The sequence below is a fragment of the Ambystoma mexicanum genome, chromosome 6p, assembly GCF_040938575.1.
Source record: "Ambystoma mexicanum isolate Mex_15411 chromosome 6p, UKY_AmexF1_1, whole genome shotgun sequence".
Lineage (NCBI taxonomy): Eukaryota > Metazoa > Chordata > Amphibia > Caudata > Ambystomatidae > Ambystoma > Ambystoma mexicanum.
Window position 1 is genome coordinate 88,555,897 of NC_090935.1, and position 15,827 is coordinate 88,571,723.

At 43.6% G+C, this 15,827-nt stretch overlaps 1 pseudogene; it reads right to left on the bottom strand.

The window, feature by feature from the left end:
* The window catches only part of LOC138510693 (long-chain-fatty-acid--CoA ligase ACSBG2-like), a 164,226-nt pseudogene that overhangs the window by 128,551 nt on the left and 19,848 nt on the right, over positions 1–15,827 (bottom strand).

The following is a 15,827-nucleotide window of genomic DNA, read 5'->3' on the forward strand; positions in this document are numbered from 1 at the left end:
TCTCTCCCTTGATTGGGGGAAAGAAATGGAGTGTCAGAGTGATGCTGTAGGTTTTATGGTCAGAGGAACCTCCCCTTGTCAAATTGCACACAAATCTATTTCTGACCCAAAAACATATTTATCTATGTACCATTTTTCTAATATTATAGGTCCAGTTAAGATATGTTCTGTAGCACCAAACCATCCGATCCCTGTCTTTGTACGATGTTGTGTCCACTTATGACAGAATTCTCCCCTTTTCATCCAGATAACGACCTCTAAACCTTTCCAGATTTTACACAAATGTGCACCAAGGATATGGGTTTCAGATGATAAAGTGTCAGATTTTTAACATGCATACATTTGGGGTAACAACCTTTTTTTCCGCTACTATCCCCAAGAACATACCACAGGGTCCTAACACCCCTTAAAAATCGCAAGAATGATGATGTTATTTATATAATTTTGACAAGTCCGCACTGTGAATTATCCATCTTTTTAAAATCATGCTCTGGCCCCAAAGGGGTTTGGTTTTCCAAAGCACATGGTGGAATTTCTGGTTTATCCACTTCCCCCAAGCTCAGCTGGCTCTCACAGGTACTGCCCCTCCAAGTTTCTCCCAAGAGGAAGCCATTTTACGACCCCCCCAATATAACATTTGCCTGAGTCCAGGACAGGGCTTTGTTCAACTTCCTGCAGTATGCAGGTACCACTCCCCTAATTCAATCAAAGAGGTGTCACCTCCTTTTGTTGGGGACAGCAGGATGCAGCCAGGCCTGGGAAGAGTTGTTGAGCCAGTTCAACTCCTGTCGGGGGTAGTTGTCAGGCAGAATTCAGCTAAATGTCACTTTAGTTCCCAGTTTTCTGCATTCAAATCCAACTTACAATGTTTGCACATGCTAGAATGCTAATTCTAAGTTCAAAATTATGACATTTAAACAATTTCAACCTATGTGACACTCACAAGTAGGTCACTCATTTATTCTAAACATTTCGATTTTAGTGGCTTTAAACCCAAATTCACTTAAGCTGCTGACATCCCCAGCTATTTTTTATATATACATTCAATAATTACTTCCTTCAAGTCATTTCAGAATATAGTTTTACATTGTATCCACCGCTTAGCAAGTCTTTCCTTGGCCTGGTTTGGGTTCATTTGTTCAGTTTTACACAAAAGTCTGGTGGTTTTAAAACTGATAGTGGTGAGCACCAGTATTGCATCCATTTTTGACATTAAGAAAATGAATTCCCCACAGTTCCGGGTTGCTTTTGGCAATCAACATTGCCATTCCCAATGGTTTCAGGCTACTGTGTGTGTAGTCCAATGGCGGTTTTAGGCAGTGCCCTCCTGTGCTCACAACATAGGCAAAAAATGGGTGGCAGCCTATTCTTCATGTTTTCCCTGTGCACTCTCTGGGGAGTTCTGGCCATCATGATGTTTTCAATGCCAGTAATGCACAGTTTTATGGTAGGGCTTGGATGCATGGGTAAAAACATCCCACAGTACATACAGTGAGGAAGTATCAACAAATACTGATAAAATGAAGTGCATACAGTGAGGAAGTAGCAACAAATACTGATAAGATGAAGTACATACAGTGAGGAAGTAGCAATGAATACTGATAGGATAAAATACATACAATGAGGGAGTAGCATTTCATACTGAGAAGATGAAGTACATACTGTGAGGAAGTAGTAACTAATACTGATATGATAAAGCACACTTCATTTTCACCCTCTACCCTAACTTCCAGTGTTCTACAGATGACACACAACTCTTCTTCAACCTTCCCTCTGATCCTCTCCTTACTTCCTTCATCATTCCTGACTGCCTATCGGCCAACAAGTCCTGGTGTACCTCCAATGATCTCTGCCTCAATGCCAGCACGACTGACACACTTCCTATTGGGACTCCTGCTCCTCCTTTCTTCCCTTCACTCTGGCCATCTTCTATGGGCTCTCCCTCTTCTCCCTCATCTGAAGCCAGGAACCTTGGAGTCATCTTCAACTCTTCTCTTTCCTTCCTCCCTCATATTCAGTACCTTGCCAAGAAGTCTGAATTCCAACTCCACCTCCTCAAAGGAATCCTTCCTTTTCTCACTTTGCCCCAGAAGCTCACTGTCTCTAGAGCTCTGATTCTCTCTAGGCTAGACCACTGCAATAGCGTCTTCCTTAATCTACACTCTTCTTCTCTATGACCCCTCCAGCTAATCCAGAATATGGCTGCAAGACTTATCCTTGCCTCAAGCCCTGGGGCCACATCTCTCCAGCCCGAAAATCTCTCCACTGGCTCCCGGTTGCTGTAAGGATCAAATTCAAATCCCTCTACAATATCCATAAGGCTATCTGGGGTCAGGGGCCACACTATCTACAACTGGCTCTCACCAGCTACTCTCCCTCCGGATCTTTATGTTCCTCCGGCACCAACTCTGTGTGTCAAGCACTTCGCTGAACAGTGAGCTGGTGGCTAATCTCTTTCCTCAGCAGGCTCCCTCCAGTGGAACAGCCTCCCCCTTCCTCATCGTCTTGAGCTGGATCTTCTCAGATTCTGGAAGCTCCTCTAGACCTTGCTTTTCACCTCTTCCTTCCCTTCATCCCTCCTCTGCTAAACCCCACACTTGCTGAGATTGGTGACCAGGGCCTTTATGCGTCCTCCTGGGTCCTAGCCTCCCACAGCAAATCTCCTTCAGCCTCCGCTCGCTACCAGCACTTGCCTTGGCACCCTCTGGCCTATGCCACCACAAGCCTGCACTTACTTATTTATTGGCAGCTGACCACTCTCACCTAGTCACTTAACAGCTGCCTACTCCCTAGCACTTCCCTCTTTGGTACAGTAGCACTTACCCCCCACCCCCTCACTCCCTCGGCCCTTCTCTCTCTCTGCAATTGCAGGTTCTGAATGCACACAAGGCCTAGTAGGCCCACCTCTATCTTTCATTGTTATATTTGCTTTTCATTCCTATTCCCCCCCCATTCCCCCAGTTGCCCAGGTGGGCGCTTTGAAACACAGTTTACTTGATATATAAGTGCATTACAAATGCAGAATAAATACATTTTTACATACAGTGTGGAATAGCAACTAACACTTATAGGAGGAAGTACATACAGTGAGGAAGTAGCAACTAATACTGATAGGATGAAGTACAAATAGTTAGGAAGTAGCAACTAATACTGATAGGATGAAGTAAAAATAGTTAGGAAGTAGCAACTAATACTAATAGGATGAAGTACATACAGTGAGGAAATAGCAACTAATACTGATAGGATGAAGTGCATACAGTGAGGAAGTAGCAACTAATATTGATAGGATGAAGTACAAATAGTTAGGAAATAGCAACTAATACTGATAGGATAAAGTGCATACAGTGAGGAAGTAGCAACCAATATTAATAGGATGAAGTACACATAGTTAGGAAGTAGCAACTAATACAAATAGGATGAAGTACATACAGTGAGGAAGTAGCAACTAATACTGATAGGAGGAAGTACAAATAGTTAGGAAGTAGCAACTAATACTAATAGGATGAAGTACATACAGTGAGGAAGTAGCAACTAATACTGATAGGAGGAGGTGCATACAGTGAGGAAGGAGCAACTAATACTGATAGGATGAAATACAAATAGTTAGGAAATAGCAAGTAATACTCATAGGATAAAGTACAAATAGTTAGGAAGTAGCAACTACTACTGATAAAATGAAGTACATACAGTGAGAAAGTAGCAACTAATACTGATGGAATGAAGTACATACAATGAGGAAGTAGCAACTACTACTGATAGGATGAAGTACAAATAGTTAGGAAATGCCAACTAATACTGATAGGATGAAGTACATAGAGTGAGGAAGGAGAAACCAATACTGATAGGATGAAGTACATATAGTGAGGAAGGAGCAACGTATACTGACGGGAAGTAGCAAACAATACTGATAGGAAGTAGCAGCTAATATTGATAGGATGAAGTACAAACAATTAGGAAGTAGCAACTACTATTGATAGGATGAAGTACATACAGTGAGGAATTAGCAACTAATACTGATAGGATGAGGTACATACAGTGAGGTAGTATCAACTAATACTGATAGGATGAAGTACAAATAGATAGGAAGTAGCAACTAATACTGATAGGATGAAGTACATACAGTGAGGAAGGAGCATCGTATACTGACAGGAAGTAGCAACCAATACTGATAAGAAGTAGCAACTAATACTGATAGGATGAAGTACATACAGTGAGGTAGTAACAACTAATACTGATAGGATAAAGTACAAATAGTTAGGAAGTAGCAACTACTACTGATTGGATGAAGTACAAATAGTTAGAAAGTAGCAACTAATAATGATATGATGAAGTGCATACAGTGAGGAAGGAGCAACTAATACTAATAGGATGAAGTAGCAACTTGTCAGGAAAATGGGATGGTGTAGACGGAAGAGGTGTCAGGGTCTTCCAAAAGCTTAAGAATACGTCTATGTGCTTAAAAACAACATTACCCAGCAGCCTCTTTAATATTGAGTAGTCTTACTGTGCGCGCGTTTGGCCAGCTGACACTAATCAGTGTCAGTTTATCAGGGACCAACGGCGCACGGCAGGTGTGGCTTATTTCTGCTTTTGTGGCGAAGCCATGCCGGAGGATCGAGAAGAGTGACTCGCGCAGGCATTCTGGAGTCTTCAACGGGACCACCGTGCGTTCCGTGCCGGCTTTCCTTTTGTTCCTGATAAGGCACGGGGAACGCGAAGCAGCGGAAGAAGGTCTTGCGCTGCTGTCACGGCTTCATCAGCTTACGTCCGGGAAAGCTTGTGAGCTTCCTGGACGCTCAGATAAGTGCGGGATGGGTTTGTTTAATTCATGTGCTCCCGTTTGTGCTATGTTTTATGAGCTGCTCCATTAGCACAAAACCAGAGGGAAAGAACTTTGATGTTTGCATTACGTATGGGCTCAGAATTCAGTAATTAGTCATCACAGTGAAAACGGGCCCGTGTGCATTTGAATTGAAGAGTACAGGTGCAAATATACATGTAGCATCTAAAACCTGACAAGAAACACAGACTGTGCTGCGGTATTCAGTGTTGTTAACTGGGATACTCAGCATGCGTGTTCAGCAACAGTTCAATGTTTTGTGTTTATTCCGGGCCCTTGGTCCTGCATGTTCTATGTTTTGTGATTGTTGCTAATGCTTGCCCATTGGGCCATATGTCATGTCCTTAATGCTGGGATGAGTTCGCATGAGTCTGTTTCATTACTGCTTGCATATGTGTAGTCCATGTAACTATACCACCACCTGAACCTGTATCAAGAGGTAGGTAGGTGTGTTAGTGGCCTGGATTAAGGGGCATTATTGGTGATCTGTGGGTGGGTTGTGTTTATGGCACTCTACCAGATATAAGTCAGTGTAGAGTTTTTTCTCTGTTACTTCCCCTGTCCTATCCAACCTAGGCATTTCCTAATCCTCTATCTGGTTTCCCTTACATCCCCTTTCCCGTCCACAACCTCTCCCTAACCCTCTTCCCCCCATTGGCTGCCACGTGGTATCCTGTGTTTTATATATCAGGTATCTGTGCCAACCACGGGTGGAGGGTCGACTAGATTCGGTTTCTGTGGTTCAGGGGAGAGTGTTGACACACCTTCCCCCATTGTTGGGTACTTGAGTGTTAACACAACTAATACTGATAGGATGAAGTACATACAGTGAGGAAGGAGCAGCGTTTACTGATAAGTAGTAGCAAACAATACTGATAGGAAGTAGCAACTAATACTGATAGGATGAAGTACAAATAGTTAGGAAATAGCAACTGAAACTGATAGGATGAAGTCCATACAGTGCAGAAGGAGCAACGTATACTGATAGGAAGTAGCAACCAATACTGATAGGAAGTAGCAACTAATACTGATAGGATGAAGTACATATAGTTAGGAAGTAGCAACTAATACTGATAGGAGGAAGTAGCAACTAATAATGATAGGATAAAGTGCATACAGTGAGGAAGTAGCAACCAATAGTGATAGGATGAGGTACACATAGTTAGGAAGTAGCAACTAATACAAATAGGATGAAGTACATACAGTGAGGAAGTAACAACTAATACTGATAGGAGGAAGTACATACAGTGTGGAAATACCAACTAATAATGATAGGATGAAGTACATGCAGTGAGGATGTAGCAACCAATAGTGATAGGATGAAGTACACATAGTTAGGAAATAGCAACTAATACTGATAGGATGAAGTACATGCAGTGAGGAAGTAGCAACTCATATTGATAGGATGAAGTACAAATAGTTAGGAAGTAGCAAATAATACTAATAGGATGAAGTACATACAGCGAGGAAGTAGCAACTAATACTAATATGATGAAGTACATACAGTGAGGAAGTAGCAACTAATACTGATAGGAGGAGGTGCATACAGTGAGGAAGGAGCAACTAATACTGATAGGATGAAATACAAATAGTTAGGAAATAGCAAGTAATACTCATAGGATGAAGTACAAATAGTTAGGAGGTAGCAACTAATACTAATAGGATGAAGTAGCAACTTATTCTGATAGGATGAAGTGAAAATAGTTAGGAAGTAGCAACTACTACTGATAAAATGAAGTACATACAGTGAGAAAGTAGCAACTAATACTGATGGAATGAAGTACATACAATGAGGAAGTAGCAACTACTACTGATAGGACGAAGTACAAATAGTTAGGAAATGCCAACTAATACTGATAAGATGAAGTACATAGAGTGAGGAAGGAGAAACTGAAACTGATAGTATGAAGTCCATACAGTGCAGAAGGAGCAACGTATACTGATAGGAAGTAGCAACCAATACTGATAGGAAGTAGCAACTAATACTGATAGGATGAAGTACATATAGTTAGGAAGTAGCAACTAATACTGATAGGAGGAAGTAGCAACTAATAATGATAGGATAAAGTACATACAGCGAGGAAGTAGCAACTAATACCGATAGGATGAAGTGCAAGTAGTTAGGAAATAGCAACTAATACTGATAGGATGAAGTACATACAGTGAGGAGGTAGCAGCTAATACTGATAGGAAATAGAACTAATACTGATAGAAAGTAGCAACTAATACTGATAGTATGAAGTACGTACAGAGAGCAAGTAGAAAACCTAGGCACTGTATCCTTCAGCAAATACATAACCATCACACCACAAAATTGTTTCTATTATCAAGGTGGATTTTACAGCTTTTAGACAAAACTAAACAGCCATTGGCAAAGCCAATCATTTTGATGTTTACTGCTGTTCTTTGCATTGTGCATCTATAGGCACCAGGGTGCAAGGAGGAGAGTGTCATGTTTTAAAGGTGGTAGAGAGAGGAGGTGGGGGTAGAAAGAGCAAGGGTAGAGTGGATTGTTTTGCGTAAAGAGAGTGGAGGTAGTGTGGGCAGGGTAAGCGTTTTGGTGGTAGAAAGAGTGGTGTTAGGGTGGGGTGTGGAGAGTGGAGTAGGGTGGGTGGGTGCTGGTAGAGCGAGTGGGGGCAGAGTGGTCTATTGTAATCAGCACTCTCAGCAAACACAGTGCTGAACAAGATGTACCCTGAGCACAGGGAGGAGCCAGTGTCCTCACCGTGCACCCAGTTAACTGGTAGTGCTGTGGCTCAGGTCCCCCCCCTGTATATAGATGGTTTTCGTGGCAGTGAACACAAGGTTGTCTGCTCCTTTGAAGAGAGCCTAGCTAGTGAGACACTGGCCTAGTCTGCTCTCTTGCAACATTGGCCACTTTCATATTCCTAATGATTTACTCCCATGGTTAATCTTCTAGTGGCATTTTCTGATGCTCCCCGGTCCTATTTGGAGCTGGTGTGTACGCAATCATGAGATGTACAGTGTACCAACCCACACTGATCCTGCATATGTTCCACAGCTGTTGAACTGTCGACCAGCACACAGCACAGTGCTCCCTGAGAGCGCAGCTTACATTTGCAATTTAGCAATAGTTAAATATGATATCACTAATGCCATCTTTAAAAGTAAAATCCTTCACAGTTGCTCCTTTGCAGTATATGAGGAAACACAACGCAAGCTTCCAATGCTTTACCAATAAGCACCACTTAATTTGCCAAAACAACAGTCCTCCATCAGTGCCCGCGTTTGCAGCTGCCGTAAGCCGAGGAGGGCCAGAGAATTCATGCACATATGAAAAGGGAAGCATAACTTCCTTTCAATCAGCTGAATAGAGGAATATGTTAACCATATGTCAACCGTTCTATGATATTTGAGAACGGCTGTCAGGGAGAATTCTCATTTCTGTGCTAATTCCCTTCCCTTAGAGACCCCTAGCTCTTTTGCTGGACTTAAGGACATTTTAATTTTAACTCTGGAGTGAGTGAGACCTTTTTCCCATGCTCTCATGTGTTTTGACCAGATTTTGATTATGTGTTTCCACTGTTTTTGAAGTCTGACAAACTCCATATACATCTACTTTTGTATCGCGACTTCAGTGCAGTGTCACATAGAAATCCTTTCAATTTCAATACCTTTTCTTGTGTGAACTACAGATCCCAAGAATAGTAAAGAGAAATTGACTTTACTTACCTTTTTTCTTTTGTAGGTCTAGCTATCTAGCCTTCTGGGGCCTTGGTCCTAAATACCTTCAACTCTCTCTTCCCAAATATCTTCCTTCCCGAGCCCTTCGCTCATCCGCCTCCAACTCCCTCAGGGTCAGCCGCTTCTCGAAGCAACGAGCTGGGGGTAGATCTCTCTCCGCGGCAGGGGCCTCCCTCTGGAACAGCCTTCCTGCCTCCCTGAAACTTGAGGAGAACCATCTCCAGTTCCGGAAGCACCTCAAAACCTTCCTCTTTGCTTCTGCTTTCTCTCTCCCTCTCCCCTGCTGAACAGCTAATATTCTTCACTGAAACTGCACTGATTCTGCAACTGGACCACTCTTAACGGCCTCGGTCCTGGGCCCAGCCACTCTCCACTTGCACTGATGCCCTAGAATCCCCTCTGCACTGCGGGACTGTCTCTGTATCCCTACAGCCCCCCCCCCTTTTTCCAGCACTTGTTCTGCACTTACCTTGCACTTGCCACCAGCTGGCCCTATTTATTTATTACTTTACGCCACTTACCTTGTACTGCACTTCCCCCCCTCCCCTTCCCCCTGCACCTTTCCCCCTCCCCCACCCCTGCACTTGCGCGATCTGAATGACACCTGGCCTAGTAGGATCTTTGTCTGTCTCCCCTTGTTTCCTCCCCTCCCTGCCTCGTCGCGCCTTGAAACACCTGTGTATAGGCGCGTTACAAATGCCGTATCATATCATATCATATCTTATGTGGAGTGCTGGGGGGTTATCTATAACCCCTTATCCTACATTCTTGTGTAACATTTTTTTATGTTACCCTCACTACTTTAAATGGCTGGTGGCAGTGGTTTAATTTCCCTACCATAGTGCTTTTCTACCGCAGGCTGAATCCTCAGCTGCAGTATAGCACCCATGGGAGCACCCAATGGTGACCATTTCCTACAAAGGTCCTGGATCTTCTTTTTCCACCATTTTCTGTTTATGAGGTCTTTCTTGAGTTTAACCCCAAACATTTGAGCCAGGTTTGAGCCCTTCGTTCATTTTGCCTTTGACGGCCTTCTGCCCTGAAGCCCGCCTCTGGCTCCAGTGTGTCTGGAAAGGCAGCCGGTGAGGGAGGTTTCCCGAAACTCCCCTGGCCTTTGTCTCTAGGAGTGCCTGAATGCAACCAGTCCTGATTGTCTGGCTGTCCTTCTAGGACAACCACCCTGCTATGTGATTGACGGCCTAGGCTGTGCATGAATGGGAGAAACCTGCTTAAAGGGTTTTGGGACTAGAGGCAGAGTCGACCACTGGCAGAAACACCCGATGAAGAAACCATTAACAAAGCCTGCTGCATCCTCCTGGACCTTTGCATTGCCGGGTGAAGACCTGCTGAGGTGCTGAAACTCTTTTTTCAATTTGACATAGAAGCTCTGGAAGGGACGACTTCTTCCCTTGGGTTAGTGGGACCAACTAACCCCTAATTGAACTCCACTGGACTATCTTCCCTGACTGGCTGTACTTCTTTGCTGCTGCAAGAACCAAGTGCCAGGGGTCAATAAATCCGTAGTCAAGTGCAATGTCTGAAATCGGCCATAAGCTCCAGGATTCTCCTAAGGACCCTCCAGAAGCAGGACGACCAGAGCTTGAGTCCCCTCACGAGAGTGCAGGACCCAAGGAGTGAAGGAAGCCCAACCTGTTTCCGAGCTCCATGATGGTGCAGCTTACTAAACTCTGAAACCGCGAAGTGCCACTGAACCAAAAAGAGCCGTAGCCGTAGATGACCTCCAAAGTCTGAGACTCAGGAACCCAGGGTCTACTTCGCTGCAACAGGCCAGACTCCAGATGGAGCCCTCTTCTTCTAACCAATGGGACTGTTAAGACTTGGGGTACTTACCTCACTGTCTTTTAGCTGTGCTTTTCCCAGTTGGGAATTTCCTTGGCTTACCTGTAGAGCTGATTCCAACTCTCTTTGCACAGGCTTAACAACTTGTGACCCTACAAGTGATTTCTACAAACTCTCTAACTTTGTGCAAGACAGTTTATCTAAGTAGTGCCTCAGCTCCAAAGACTGTGTCCAATTGACTTTGGCTGTCCTGGCTCCCTGCAGACTGTTCTAGCCCACTGACTTTGATATTGTTTGTCCCTCATAGGTGGTTACTTGTTTTAGACTGTTACTGCTGGGAAAGACATGGAAGATTTAGGTGTCCTCACATATACTGAGAACCTGCTTAACCTTTTTCCTTCCCTAAACCTTTCCTTTCTGCAAACCTCAGAACCTGCTTAAACTTTTTCCTTCCCATAACCTTTCCTTTCTGCAAACCTCAGAATCTGAAAGTATAATTGGTGTGATACATAAATGGCATTACTATCCTTGTGATTGAAGTCACCTCAGTGTTTATAGGAATTGTGCATGATGATATGATATGACAGATTATTAATAACTCGCCTAATACCCAGAGGTTTCTAAGCGCGGACCCGGGGATTGAACCTGTGTTGCTCTGTGTCGCCTTGCTTCCACGGTAAGCATGTTGTCCCGAAACTATTCTCCGAGACAAAGCATATCCAAATATCAACCTTAGCTTTGCCACCCTAAAATGTTTGACTGTCTACCACCACCATTAATAAAACTGCTGCCCACAAGACGTGATTGGCTGGAAACAAAGAGACTGCACGAAAAAAAGGATTTGCATCCAATACAGGATAGTTGGCAAGGAGGGATAGTTGGCAAGGAGGGATAGTTGGCAAGGATGGATTGTTGGTAAGGAGGGATAGTTGGCAAGGAGGGATTGTTGGTAAGGAGGGATAGTTGGCAAGGAGGGATAGTTGGCAAGGAGGGATAGTTGGCAAGGAGGGATTGTTGGCAAGGAGGGATAGTTGGCAAGGAGGGATTGTTGACAAGGAGGGATAGTTGGCAAGGAGGGATTGCTGGTAAGGAGGGATAGTTGGCAAGGAGGGATTGTTGGTAAGGAGGGATTGTTGGTGAGGAGGGATTGTTGACAAGGAGGGATAGTTGGCCAGGAGGAATTGCTGGTAAGGAGGGATAGTTGGTAAGGAGGGATTGTTGGTAAGGAGGGATAGTTGGCAAGGAGGGATTGTTGGCAAGGAGGGATAGTTGGCAAGGAGGGCTAGTTGGTCTCCCTGACATCATCTGTCACAGAGGCAGCATCTAGACATAAAAAGTATAAGACTGTTGGAAACAATTATTGTTCTCTTCACTATGAGCTTGTGGTGGAACACTGCACCACTTGGTTAGTGGCCACTGTGGAGTAATAATAACTTGATTCAGAGCACTTCAAAGCTGCAAGCACGCGCGCTAAAGAGTCCGTCAACACATGTTATTTAAATCAAATGTTTGGAAATGTCAAACCCTAAGCCTGTGCCGACTTCTCTCCCACACGGCTCACTGAGACAGGAAACAGCCCTCACTATCTCCAACTTGCGCAACACAAAAGTTCACATCCGGTTTCCTGCCCCTCATTTGTCTGTAAACCATGAATAGAAAGGCCTCAGTCGCGCAGTGGCGGCAAAGCGCTTTAATATATTGCACTAATAAAAAGCCCATTTTCTGGAGGTTGGCTCCAGGAGCTGGCAGGTCGTCAGAGTGTGTGATCGGGTGAGCTAGTGGTATCCCAGGGCTCATAGGTGCTGTCTATGGAATATGAATGGAGTGACTGAGAGAGGAGGCTGCCCAATAGACGTTCGCCACATTTGAAATTTCTTTGGAAGGTTCAAAAGAAAAGGAGGAGAAACTATGTGTGGTAGTGGCTTGTAATGATGTTAAGCCACTGCTGGCACATTTTTGCACCATTAGTAAAATGAAATCAGAGCCAGCGGCAGCATCTGAAAATCAAAACTGCTGTCAGCTCTGAATTAGTTTCCCTAACGTAAAAAATATCTGCCAATGGAGGGTTAACATCGCTAATCCGCCGCTGCCATATTTCTAATATTAGTAAAACAAACTCGGAGCCGGCGGCAGCAACAATTAAGCAAAACCGCCACTGGCTAAACCTCTAAACCTGGCAAAACCTCTGCCCTCCTGCCGAAGTCTTCCTGGAGCAGAGCGCCTGTGGACATACACAAGCGCTTACCTAATGTAATGTCATAATGCCAGGCCAAAAAGAACTCGGTACCAAATTGCAGTGGAAATAGATGGATTACTTAATAAGCAAATACAAATACACCAATTAAACAGACAAAACACAGCTTTATGCCAACTAGAAACAAAATAGCTTACTTGGAGAAACAAACAGACACTGCACAGCCAATCACATCCTAATGACATCACCAACTAAACAGCCAATCAGGTGCTGCTTACATCAAAAACACCTCACAAATCACTAGATGTACATTTTCAGTGCCATTTTAAAGCAAAACATACTATTAAACTACCTTGTTTATTTTGAATAACAAATCATTTCAAATGTGTAAAATAACTTGAAAGCTCCAATAAATATGTTTTAAAGAATCAATCAAGTCAAGCAACTTTTAAATAACATTAACAGATGGCGGCCACCAATTTGGAAGTCAAAAAGGCTGACAAATCTACCCCACAGTAGAAATTGAGCTAAAGAGTGCAAACCGAGGTGTGGCTGGAAGGAAAATGGGTGGGAATGGGAGGACCTTTCTATACATTTCACTTAGCAATGGGCGTTAAATGGGTGGGACACATGGTCAAAATACCATGTATCCATCCTCATATGCCAACCTGCATTGAAAAGCGTTACAAAAAAACCTGCATCCAAAGCCCCGGTTTCAAGCTCTCATGTTAAAGCTCTTATTTTAATGACAATAGTTTCGGCTTCAGAGGTAGTGCTTTCAGCGCCACCTAACAGCCAAAACTAAAAACGAGCAATACTGGGTTGTCATTCAGCCTCTTGACATTTTCAAGAATGTTTTTCCTCAACATTTAAGAAGGACTGAAGACCTCTAAATCCCCTATCAATGAGAATACATATTAATATTGTTACTACTACGTACGCCATCCAAGCTCCTCCATACTTTAGCCTAGATGGCCATCTTTTCATGTTCTATCATGTATAATACCCACCAGAAATGATGATATGACGTATTCAGATGCATCAAATGACGTACCCATTCATTAGGTTGTGGGATGCCGCCAGACCAATACTCTTAGCCCATTTGCTGATGGCTTTCTGAATAAAGGATGACGTGGATTCTGCAGCCTCCAAGGCTTGTTGGATCTTCTCCCATATCCGGGGCACCGCAAAGAACTGGGTGGGTCACACTTCCTTTAGTATATGAACCGGGGAGCCCTGCATTCATAGAAAAAATGAAGCGGGGAGTGAGCATGCAGGAAGACTCAATGAGCAGGTACAGTATAAAGCAATCTGTTCCCTAGCTGCAGAGGCGAGAGTTTGCGAAATGCACCATGGCTTAGTATGGTATGCACATCACTAAAAGCCTTGTTAAGTCGAGTATCATGGGTGAAAGTTTACGAATACACTGAGACTAAAACTGCATGTAGCTCTTCTGCCCGAGAGGTAAGACAGTAAAAGCCGGTCTACACCTGTCATGATTAAGGAGGTACACTGGACATTTGCTCCCTTGCTCTTTGTTGGCTAATCATTTGTTATGCTTAAGCATCCCTTTAACTGGTCAACTCAACTCTCTGGTCATGTAGCTGTAGCAGGTTACAGCTCCTCATGGCACTTACCTATGTACTGGTCAATAGACAAAGGTGCATGGCTATCAAAGAAGTAATCCACTGGGCAATCACTTTCTCCCCATCCAACACCTTCACTCGGAATGCATTCAGTTATACTTCATACATGGCCTCCACTTGGGTCTTTAAGGCTGAATTCCATCTATTTGATCCATGATCTGAAGATCACAATTCCAACTTTATGGCTCCTGCTGACTGAAAAGTAGGATCAAGTTTGGTGTCCTGGCAAGAGGCACTTTTAGATCCCTTCCAACATCTGGTTCAACTAAAGGGTATGTCATTGCAAAGATTTAGAAGGAATTGTTAAAAAGAAATATTTCTTAATTGTGAAATATATTCACCGGAAGTGTTTTAATCCTGGAAATTACGATAGGTACGGATTAGCCTGTGGCGCTGTCACTCTGTGAGAAGTGAATATGTCCAGTATAAATATTTTTTATAGACTCATATATACATTCGTTTATTCCAAAATTGGAATATAAATGATTGTGAATATAACAGGATATTATTGGCTGTTAACTAAAGTGCCTTAATTTACAGACCTCTTGGCTTGCTCTAGTGTTTCCTCTGCTGAGCTAAGGCTGAACAGTCTTTCATTTCTTTCTGTGATATATATATATATATATATATATATATATATATATATATATATATATATATATATATATATATATAGCCCCATATCACACAGTGCTATTGAAGCCGGTTATAACCGTAAACCAGCTGCTTTGTTTCTGAAGCTGCTCCTCCATTCCAATAGCTCATTGGAGAACTCATCTTTCCACCTTTCCCAATCCCCTGCTATCTTTTCTCTATGAAAGGGCCCAAAGATTAGCCCAATACTTGAAAAGCGGTCAGTCTTTTGTCCCAAAGAATGGTGAAATGAATTGTCTGGGCATAATTTCCTAGCCTTGTTAGTCCATCACCATGCACACCGGCTTTACATGTTGCAGTGTTTCCACTAGTTGTTCATGAGAACTCACAGGTCATATTCTCAGCCCATCCTCTCAAATTCCAGTCCATATAGTTACTGCTTGGCCTGCCCCTGATTGTGCTCTGTTGCATGGCCATCCATGCTGGCATTAAATATGACCGGAGTGAGCAGTGTTTGTGCAGCACCCTATGAAGCGCTTATTTTACCTTGCTGTCTGCTGCCTGCGGTTCTGGTTGCCCTTGCAGAATAGAGTCTGTCTTTTGTGGCATTTGAATTTTGGAGGCGCAGATTAAAACCCCTTGCCTCGCTGGAGCAGAGGAGATGTGAGCAGTGTTTGTGCAGCACCCTGTGAAGCGCTTATTTTACCTTGCTGTCTACTGCCTGCGGTTCTGGTTGATCTTGCAGAACGCAGTCTGTCTTTGTGGTATTTGAATTTTGGAGGCAGAGATTAAAAACCACTTGCCTCGACAGAGCCGAGGCAGAGTGAGCAGAGTGTTTCCGTTTGGTCTGCGGAGGTGAGTCCCTTGCTAACAAACAAGGTAAGCCGTAAAACACACAGAGTGTCTTCTGACTCCATGATCTCGCACTGTTGGATCCTTGGAACTTTGGTTTTCTGTTTCTGTTCTCCTTTCCTCAGCCAAACCGTGAGCACCTATAACTCTGTATGCGCCTTCAATACTGCCCCACTCGTACTTAATATACGGACCC